Raw genomic sequence first — 12,339 nt, forward strand, 5'->3', positions numbered from 1 at the left:
GTTCGGTAAGATAATTTAAAACGTGGTCACCTAACCCGCAAAGACTCGCAAATCCGTCGCAAAATTTGCTACAGAATAGTTGCGCGTCGCAAGTGCGTCGCAATCTGCAAGGGATTTCTGTCACTCGCAACTCCCTCGCAAATATGCGACGTCTTTGCGAGGAATCATGGTTTCCACGCAATTTCCTCGCAAACGTCTCGCAATTTTGCGAGAGAAATGTTCGTTGCAAATTTTGCGACGGAGTAGCGAGGTTGTTCTCTTTCATCGCAAACGTCTTGCAATTCTGTAGCAATTTGCGAGGGATATTTTCCATTGCAAATTTCCCTCGCAAATCGCATGTTTTCCTGTAGTGTATAACTGTTGTATCAAACATATCAGACAGAACAACTACAAGACTTTCGTAGTTATTAAACGCGAAGAGATTGAGTTTCCTCCCTCTGCGGTTACCCTCTTTAAAAATCTGGACAGAACGAGATTGAGATGATGATCACGTCATCGATGCGACCAATGTTGATTTGATCGATTGATAACCAGAAGTTATATGTGATTATTGATTCCATGTTTCAATTTTTATATTATAGAGGTGTTTTGTATTAACTCTATATAATGTTAAAAAAAAAAGAAAAAAAGAAGGCATTAATTCCAAATAAATATGTACATACTATCTAAGTAGATTACGGATTAATTATGAAAACAATCAAAGAAGAAAAATATCTATAAACTTTGAGGAAAAAAAGGAAAGAAAAATGAAAAAGATATTTATAAACTAAAAAATATTAGAAAAGTTATCAAGAGTAAATTTGGAAAATGTCCTCTTTATAAGTTTTGATTTGCAAAATGACATATTCTTTTTTCTATGTAAAAACTAGATGCTAATATATTCTAAAAAGATACTATATCTTTTTATATAAAGTACCGTTTTTAATATTAGTAACTCATAGGATTGTGCCATGTGTCGAGTCTATCAATCAGATGTTGACATGTGTTAAAATAGATTAAACTTTTTTATTAAAGAATAGAAAACTAAAAAGGAAACAATTTACATATAGTAATTTATATGTCTATATCTATTTTTTTCTGAATCAAAAGTAAAATTAACAAATTTCTTTTGACATGTGTTATTGGTCTCTTAAATTTAGCTTGTATTACTTTTTTTAAAATCATTTAGTAAGGATAATAATAGTAATTAAAAAAAAAAATCATTGAAGTTTAAAATAACTACATAATTTATTTAAAATTAATTTAATTGGATAAAATAGTATTTATTATTGTAATATAGTGTTTTCATTCGTTTAATTAAAATTTTAAATTTAAATAAAATTAAAGAGATTATAAGAATAAGTTTTTGAATAGTTATGTTATATTCAAAGAATTTTAATGTATCATGTGATGGAAAGGCTTGCATCCTTTGATGGGTTACTTCAAGCTTATACTTATGTTTTATTCTAAGAATTTTAACTTATCTATTCATAAGTGAAAACACAAACCTTTGGGAAAATAGCTTTAGGATTTGACTTTCACTTACTTAATGAGAAGTTATTATTTTTATTTATTATTTTAAACTCATTTACAATTAATTTGCATGAGAGAAAATCAACTTATGAGATTACGCCATATAGATTTGATCTAATATAAATATTATGATATGAAATGGTTATCACTTAAGATGATGTATGTAGAATTAAAATAAGATTATTATGATGAAATAAATAGTTAAACTATATTGCAAAAATGAATGTGTAATATAAAAATTTGTATTACATTTAATCTAATAATTTTAGGTAAAAAACACACATGTCAAGCGCATGATTAAAACAAACCAATTAAATACTATATAGGTGTCAAATTTTAGTTAGAAAAAAGTTATTTATTAATTTGATCTGTTTAAAGCCCAAATAGCCCAAAGTGTACTAGACTATAGAATTCATAGAAAAATAAAAGGTTTACTAAATCTGTTTGAAGCCCAAATAGGACCCATATTTTTTGAATTCAAAATAGAAATTAGATTACCATATACTTTATATAGTAATTATTTTTAAAATAATTTGTTAAAATAAAAATATTTAGTAATTATTTTAATATTTATTTAATTATTTCTAAAATAATTATTTTAATATTTATATAATTAATATGACCCATATTCATACTAATTAAATGTTTTGCCTAGGGTGTTTTTAATAATAATTTATTTCTGAACATTTGTAATTATATTTATTTCATTTGTATTTTAATGGAAAAGGAATATTTCAATCAATTATGACGGAAAGTGTAAGATTAAATTGGTTCGAAACATAAATATTAAGTTAAATATGGATTACTATTTAGAGTTCAAAGATTATCAAAATAAAATTATGTTTATTTACATTTATTTCTTACACCCGCCTCTATAGGCGGGCCTAGCCTAGTATAATAGAATAATTGGTTTATTCGAACTTCGAAGAGATGTGAAATGGTCGTTGCAGTTTTCTTAACATGCTGGTGGTAATAATGATCAAGAGGTTTAAGGATTCCTAAGATTGTTAATACTTAATCTTTGCGCCGTACACAGAAAATTGCTGCAACAAAAACATGGATTCAACCATTCTAGCAAATGAACTCGAGAAAACAAAAGAAAATATATAAAAGTAAGATATTGATGATATTGAGATTGAGATGGATCATACTTCCAAGGGATGTCTCCGGCCACCATCCAATGTCCATCTTTGTCTAAATACTTCAACGTTTGATGATTCCTAGAAACAGAGCTATTTTCGTCGCCATCTATTAGATCGAATCAAAGAAGTTTTTAGTGAAATATTTATCTGGTTTATTGTACTGGTTAATAAATTGTAATTGATTTGCAAATTTAAGTTTGTAGAGCTGATCAGTGATCGCAACAGCCAAAATATAAGACAATAATGAAGTGTTATTGAGTAGATGATTTAGATTTTTGATTTTTCTAAATTTGTTGTGTTATTACTCCAATGGTCTTGGAACCCTAACCTTTCATTAAAACCCTCCCTGAATTCATCTCTAGTATTTTGATGTCATTTAAGTTTAGATAATAATTTTGAAAATAAAAGAAAAAATAGAAACGATATTTGTTAATTTTCATCAATTTAAAATAATATTTAAGTTATTTACATCTAACTGTTGTATCAAACATATCAGACAGAGCAACTACAAGACTTTCGTAGTTATTAAACGCGAAGAGATTGAGTTTCCTCCCTATGCGGTTACCCTTTTTAAAAACCTTGACAGAGCGAGATTGAGATGATGACGACGTCATCGATGCGGCCGATGTTGATTTGATCGATTGATAACGAGAAGTTATATGTGATTTTCCCATTTATATTATTAATTTTTAATGATTATTGTTTCCATGTTTCAATTTTTATATTATATAGGTGTTTTGTATTAACTCCATTATTTTGTTCAAAAAAAAAGAAAAGGGATTAACTCCAAATAATATGTACATACTATCTAACTAGATTACGGATTAATTATAAAAACAATCAAACATGAAAAATATCTATCAACTTTGTGGAAAAATAAGGAAAACAAATGAAATATATATCTATAAACAAAAAAAATATTAGAAAAGATATCAAGAGTAAATTTCGAAAATGTCCTCTTTATAAGTTTTCATTTGAAAAATAACAATTTTTTTTTCTTTTGTAAAAACTAGATTTTAATATATAGAAAGATACTATATCTTATTTTATAAAGTATGGGTTTCAATGTTAGTAACTCATAAGATTTTGCCAAGTATCGAGTGTATCAATCAGATGTTGACATGTGTCAAAATAGATTTAACTTTTTGTCCTTAAAGAATAGAAAACTAAAAAGAAAATAATTTACATATATTAATTTATATGCCTCTATAGGCGGGCCTTAGCTTGTATAATAGAATAGTTGGTTCATTTGAACTTCGAAGAGATGTGAAATGGTCGTTGCAGTTTTTTTAACATGCTGTTGGTAACAATGATTAAGAGGTTTAAAGATTCCTAGGATTGTTAATACTTAATCTTTGCGTTGTACGCTACAAAAACATAGATTCAACCATTCTGGCACATGAACTTAAGAAAACAAAAGAAAATATATTAAAGTAAAAGACATATTATATTGAGATTGAGATGGACCATACTTTAAAGGGATGTCTCCGGCCACCATCCAATGTCCATCTTTTTCTAAATACTTCAATGTATGATGATTCCTAGAAACAGAGCTATTTCCTTTGCCGTCAATTAGATCGAATCAAAGAAAGTCTTTAGTAAAATATTTATGTGGTTTATTGTACCTTCTTAATAGATTTTAATTGTTTTGTAAATTTAAGTTTGTAGAGCTGATCAGTGATCGCAACAGCCAAATATAAGACAATAATGAATAATGTTATTGAGTAAGTGATTTAGATTTTTGATGTTTTTTAAATTTATTGTGTTATTTGTCCAATGGTCTTGGAACCCTAGCCTTTCATTAAAACCCTCTCTGAATTCATCTCTAGTATTTTGATGCCATTTAAGTTTAGATAATTATTTTGGAAAATAAAAGGAAAAATAGAAACGATATTTGTTAATTTTCATCAATCTAAAACAATCTTTTAAGATATTTACATCTAACTGTTGTATCAAACATATCAGACAAAGCAGCTACAAAACTTTCGTAGTTACTAAATGCGAAGAGATTGAGTTTCCTATCTATGCGGTTAGCCTCTTTAAAAACCTTGTCATAGCGAGATTGAGATAATGACAACGTCAGTAGCACGACCGATGTTGATTCCATTGGTTGATAACCTGAAGTTATATATGATTCTACCATTTATATTGTTAATTTTAATGATTATTGATTTCATGTTTCAATTTTAATATTGTTTAGGTATTTTGTATTAACCCCATATGTTGTTCATAAAAAAGAAAAAGAAAATAAAATAAAAGGGATTAACTCCAAATAACTATGTACATACTATCTAACTAGATTACGGATTAATTATGAAAACAATCTAAGAAGAAAAATGTCTATCAACTTTGAGGAAAAAGGAAAAAAAAAGAAAAACATATCTATAAACTAAAAAATATTAGAAAACTTATTAAGAGTAAATTTGGAAATGTCCTCTATATAAGTTTTCATTTGAAAAAATAGCATATTCTTTTTTCTATTGTAAAAACTAGATTTTAATATTTTAAAGATACTATATCTTATTATATAAAGTACGGTTTTCAAAGTTAGTAACTCATATGATTGTGCCATGTGTCGAGTCTATCGATCAGATGTTGACATGTATCAAAATAGATTTAACTTTATTTTTTCTTAAAGAATAGAAAACTAACTATTAAAAAGTTAATGACTCACGAGATTACCAACTATTAAAAAGGGAAATTTACAATTAATTATCAATTATATAAGAGAAAGGATTATATACATGAAACTACCAAAAAAAAGGAATGTAAACATCCACCTCTGTAACAAAGAGATAATCTCTTATTTTTTCACACAAAAAAAATAATCAAAAAGATAATAATACAAAAGCTATATGTATCTTATTAGATAAAAATAGAAACTAGAAAAGCAATTAATAATTCTAATTCAAATTACCAACTTTTTATAAAAGGAAAATTTTACAATTAATTATCTATTGTAGAAGAAAACGGATTATATACATAATTCTACAAAACAAAGAAGGAATGTTAACATCCACCTCTTGGTTGACAGTGTTCTTATGCTATTAGAGTATCATTTCATGATTATGTTAAAAAAGTTATTCTTGGTTGTTGTTTACATTTACTTATCTTCGATTCTTTTTTAATGACAATTTCAGAATAGCTATCATCAAACAAAACATGAAGACACAAGTTGAAAATACCAACAAAGATTATATAACAATAGATCAAATTAACAAGAAACGATGCTATTGTCGGACGGTGATACGTCTAACAAGAAAGTGGAAAGCAAGAATTTTTTTTTAAAAAAACAATGAGCTCGTAAGAATTAATTCCTCCTACTTGATGATAGGTAATTTTTAAGACTTTAATCCTAAATATTCTCCTATTTATTTCTCCTTTTTTAAAAACAGGAGAATACAATTCAAGGGTCTCTCCATCATTCTCTTAATGAAAAGTTTGGAGCTCAATTATGTGAAGGAAGCCTTATTGAAATTTCCAACTTTAGTATGCAAGATTGCAATAAGAACTACAAGGTCTCCGATCATAAATTTCTGATGATACCAACATAAAAAACTACACTCAAATCCATCGATCAACAATTTTGTAAAATATCAACAATTTTATAAAATATCCCTCGAAAAAAGTCAATTTCGAAAGTACAAGGATTTTGCAAAATTGAAAGATATGACACAACAGTTGTACGGTACATATTCTGAATTTTTCATTTTTAATTTTCTTATATATGTATATATAGTATTTTAACGAATTTATATTTTAATTACGAATTATATTATATTTAGTTATACATATGTTTTCAAATATAATAGATATTTTTTACACTTAAATTATTAATGTCAGTCTCTCATCATTACATCCATTATTGTTTTGCTATACAAATGTAGTTAGCTATATATAAAAAAAATAGATAAATTTGACGTTCGTACTCATGATATGCATATCCTAAGAAGGGTTACCCTAAATTTATTATTAGAAGGGTACATAATTTTTCCTGGATCTCTTCCTCTCTTTACTTTAATAATCTCTTTAATTTAATAATGAAAACTTAAGACTTTTAATTATATAGTAAGATGTACATTTGTTTAGCCTAATAATCATTATTTTAATTTGATATATATAGTGGAATGGAAATTCAAGCCACAATATGGGCAGAACAATTGGAAGATAAATATTGTAGGGTGGGAAGCAGCGATAACATTGTTCTCATCATGACAAGTGTTCTTATTAAGACATATCAAAGTGCAATTTGTTTGTCAGCTTCTCTAGGAACCAAACTCTATTTGAACTTTGACTTTGATCCTGTTACAACCTTTTGGAAAAGGTACTTTATTAATGTTTTTTAATTTTTTTTTTATCTAATTAGTTAAAAACTTTAAGTGAAATATCAATTCCAATTAAAAGTAATTATTTGTGTTATTTATTAGTTTCAGCTATGATGGTGGGTGTTTTGTTAACCTTGGCGGCATGATCAGAACAAGCTCCATATGAGAGTTTATCTCAGCCGACATCCCTCAGGTAATACAACTTAATTTCCCAATTTATGAATTTTAGTATTAAGTCTATACAATGCTAAAATATTTCTAATATATTTCCATATTTTTAAATTGCAGAAAAAAACTTTTGTGTGTAAAGCAACTATTACTGATATTATGTCACGTAATGGTTGAAATTACATATCATGTTCAACTTGCTCAACAAAATTTGAAAAGACAGGACCATATCTTAAATGCCAAAAATGTGGTAAACAATCGTAAGATTTCTAAGGTACTCTTGGTTATCTTTTAATATATTCTGCTTATATACAGTAAGTTATTATTAAGTTTCCAATATATTAAACCAATATATATTTTTCAGTTTCAAAATTGAAATAATAGTAGATGATGGAGATGACTCTGCCACTTTAGTTATATTTGATCAAGATGATTCACAAATCATTGGAACAACTGCTGAAGATGTAACTGCTATATAATTATATGTACATACTATTTAGGTGGACATAAATTCCAATTAACAATTAGATGAATGTTAATACGCATATCAAAAGAAACTCCGGGGAACAAGGGTTGAAAGGCATTCCCAAAAGTTTACATTTAATCATAGGAGAGACTTATTTGTTCGAAATAAAAGTTAAAGAAAAAGATTTTGAAGGATCTTATCAGAGTTTCACCGTGTCATAGATTTTCAGACACTATAAAGTACATATACTATTGGTCATGCTTAGGTCGTGCCATTGTACTATTTAACATAACATATGAATTTTAAATGCCTCTCTATGTTTAACCATTTTAGGATGCCAAGAAGTGCAATAAGAGTGGTGAAGGCAAACACGAAAAAACGAAGATCATGACGAACCACTTGGTAGTCTAAAGATAAAAGCAAGGATTGAAGTCTAAACTGATACTTTTATTATGATATGAAGTTTATGAAACGATTTTGGTTTTTTTTTGTTCTCGCCTTTTCCTAGATTTTGTTTCTTCACTATTCTAAGTTTCAGATAAATTTTTATGAATAGTTTTCTTAAAATTGCATATTCGTTGGACAGCAAAAGTAAAAGTTAAACCAATGTTAACACATAATTAAAAAAATGTCGAAGGTTCACAAAGATTCACGTCATTATGCATGCAATCATAGGGAAAAATTAATCTGCTTAAAATAAAAATTAAATTAAACGACTGTCAGACATGTTATATATTGTTTATCGAAGTAACAAACACATGAATTTAGTCAATTTACTGAATATGCAAAACAGCTAATCTCATGTCTTGAAAGTATAGTAAAATACATTTTGCGTCTTTGAAGAAAAGGCAATATCGTTTTTTTTAGGTCTAAAAAAGGCAATAGCGTTAACAAATAAATAAATAAATAGGTAAGAAACAATTTTTGTTTATCTAATAAATTATGTTAAGATATTCCTTTTCTAATATAATAAATAAAATCAAGTTATACTTAACAACGCTGTTAGGAGAAGGAAATTTGTTACAATCTATATCTTACATACATTATAAAGGGAATAAAATAAAGTAAAACCCCAACTGCCTTTTAAAAGATACCAAACGCTATTCGAAATAGAAACAAGCTAATATATTAATTACGTTACCGTGCACAAGTTTAATTTAGAAATAAGTATCTTCTTACAATATATATATATATCAGAAGAGGAAATTCCATAGAGTATAAACTCAATTAGTTATGATATTACATCATAAACACGAGAGGCATAAAAAATGGCTGAAAAGGTTAAAAAGCCGGATAACAAAAGAAAACGAACTATTATGAACAATGAAGAGATTGCTCTTATGGAGAAAGAGCTCACATATAAACCTCATATGATGAACCTATACTTCACACATGGGTTGACAAACTAAATCAATGCATAAGTACAAAACTCAAGATTCACTTCTCACATGTATATATCTTTACATATTGAAATTAATGTCTTCTAACGTTATTTAACTACTCATATTTGATATTCATCTTTAAGACATTTTTCCAAAATGATTTTATTTCTCTAGACATAAGTGACAATAGTTTCAATTTCATTATTGGTTGATTATGATTATTTTAATAACAAATTATTATATTAATCTATAAGTGACAATAACAAACAAATGTTATCTAAATATATAATAAACGACAAGCATCTTTCTTATTTATCTTATCATCTTAGCTATCCTCAGTGTGGTTAGTTATTATTTTTCCCCTAAAATTTAAATGAATTAATATGAGATACTAAGATGCAACCGTCATATTAGATATGAGAATAATGGTTTTAAATCGTAGCGGTCAGTTTCATACTTTGACCATTGCCCTTGTCCTTATAATTCACAATTAATTAATAGAAGCAAAAAACTTGTGGCTATCAGATTAATATCAAAAGGAAGGGATTTATATCAGCCGTCCGATTATTAATAAAAGTTAAGTGTTGGCCGTTAGATTTTATCAAAAACAAGGAACCAATGTAGCCGTCCAATAAAACACTTAATTAAACCCTAACACTCATACCTAATTAGCCTAATATAAATATAAGAATATGGTGCCGTCAGTGCCGGTCCTGTGAAAAATGAGGCCCTATACAAAACAACTTTTTTTAATGGGTTTTATAGAAGAAATAAAAAGTTTGAGACAAAGTCTTAAAATGTTATGAAAATGAGACCTATTTATTCAATAGCAAATAGATAAAAATTAAAAACTGAGGCTAAATTTGAAAATCTCAGAAAAATGAGACCTATATTTTGCAATAACAAATATTTTTGAGGCCTAATTTTAATACTAAAAACCTTAAAAAATTTGGTGGCCCTATACCCATGTTTCTTACAAATGGGTCACGGGCCGGGCCTGGGTGCCGTTTCATATATTTTCAATCGTTTTTGCTGTTGGGAACTTCTCTCTCCATGATTAGATACGGTTTTGTCTTAAGATTATCCTATGGCTATGTGTGTGCTTTTCTATAGCAGTTATGAGCTGCAAGACATGTGTTTGATAGTATTGCTGATTTCATATTTTTTGGGGTTTGAAGAAGAATGATCGATGACAAGAAAGATTGGTTTATTATCCATGCTTCTGCTCTGTTGTATATATAGTTGTTTTGTTTTTATGAGAGTTTGAAACACCCACTTAAGTCAATTAAATGAGTACTAATGGGGAAGGTAATTATAATGTTTAACATTAAGGTTATGGGATGAAATATGAGAAAGCCTAGACGTTTCAATGGTAGTGGAGGGCATGATAGAGTGATCAATGTAGGGAGTGGTGTGAACTAAAGCATAGAAGAGGCGAGGTGTTCTATATTTGTACGTTTCAAATCTGGTAAGGTGTTCTATATTTCTATTGGACAGAGGAGAAAACAATAGGCCCAACTGAATATTTTTTTTTTTAATCATATATGTTATATTTGGAAGTAATTAATTAAATATCATGTATTAAAGTTTTTTTAAGTACATGTGGCAAACTTTCATGTGCTGACGTGTCAAGCAGAAGGAGAGAGTTAGCTTCCTTTCATATGTATGATTTTAAGGAATGATCAATTGCAAAGGTTTAAAATATGCTGAGGATATTTATTCAGTGATACGAGTATTCCTTTGTTTACTCTTCAAAAAGAATAAGTCTTGGGGAGAGAAAAAATGCTAAAAAGAATAATGAATGGTTGAGTTATCATTAGGCCTGGGAGTTCGGCATAACCCGTTTAAACCGAACTGAACAAACCGACAATTTTGGTTTTTGGTTTCAAACCGATTTACTGTTGTAAACCATTCGGCATAATTTTAAATTGATTTCGGTATTCGGGTTTTTCGGTTTGGTTCTGTTTTGTTTGGTTTAAGGGATACCTTATAAAAACCGATTACCCTAGATCTATCACTTCATCTTCTTTGTTTTCTAATCTCTCCTCTTCACGAACACCTTCTTGACTCCTCTTCTCTAACCCATTTTTATATTTTCTTCCTTAGTCCTTCTTCTTCTCCTTGTCTTCCTTCTTCTTCTCCATTTTTTTTTGTTCATAGAAATATTCTGTCAAGCAACCGCGACATTGATCTTCTTTGGCATCAACTTTAACAGCAATGATTTCATCGTTCTCTACATCTTTTCTCACCACTACATAGCACAAATCCATTTTCTCGTTTTCGATGTCCTTCTTCTTCATCTACCTTGTTTTTCTTTGACAGCGACATACAAAAAATAAAACAAAACAGAACCCTAGATGGATGTGATGGGCTGTCCTTACCCAGGGAAAAAAGTTTGGGTTTTTAACTTTTAAAAACCGATATGGGCTTTGAAAAAAACAGCCCATTATGCCTACAATTGTGATCCAAACTGATTCGGTTAACCGATTAAAACCGATTTAAAATATTTCGGTTTAATCTCGGGAAATTATATATCTTAGTAACCAAACCGAAAAAGCGAGTACCGAACCGACCCGAACCGAATTTTAGTTCGGTTCAATTCGGCGGAATTTTTAAAAACCGAAAAAGTGGAAAACCAAACAAAGCGAACCGTTTAACCAGATTAAACCGTTCTCTCAGGCCTAGTTATCATGGTATAGTACATGAATGAGTCTAGAAGGTTCTTGAATATTAGCTTGCTTGATGAGATCCAGCGATGAAAGCCGGTTGGATATAGTTGTAGAATTTAGGTATGGAATTTAGAATGTTGTGTAAGCCTCCGGAGAATTACATGGTGGTTAGGAATTGATTAGACTTGTTAGGCATATGGATTTGGTTGGAATGATCAAGTTGATATAACCCGATTTTCACTGATTTTATCTATGTTTTAGGTATAGAATTTTGAGTCTTTATTTTATTTCTCGAGTCTTTTTAGTGTCTTTTCAGGTACTCTATGCTGTAGGACAACAATGGAGATAAGGAAACATTTTGGAGCAAGAGCTAGAGGAAAGGAAGCTAAGGACGAATTTAAATTCAGGAATCAGCGAGGAATGTCGATCGACACACTCTTGGTGTCGATCGACACCAGTGTCGGCCCAGCAAAAGTCCTAGACGCTTTCGAGTTTATAGTAGAGGAAATTTGCCTCAGAAGACTTCCCTATTTGCATTATTAGTCCCTGGATATTTTTAGGGTCTTTATATTGTTTTTAGACCTAGTTTTCTTATTATCAAGTCTTTCATCCAGTTTTCATTATCAAGTTTTCTACAAAACCCTGTTACGAAGAGACATAAGCTATTCATCGATT

Source organism: Arabidopsis thaliana, assembly GCF_000001735.4.
Source record: "Arabidopsis thaliana chromosome 1 sequence".
Lineage (NCBI taxonomy): Eukaryota > Viridiplantae > Streptophyta > Magnoliopsida > Brassicales > Brassicaceae > Arabidopsis > Arabidopsis thaliana.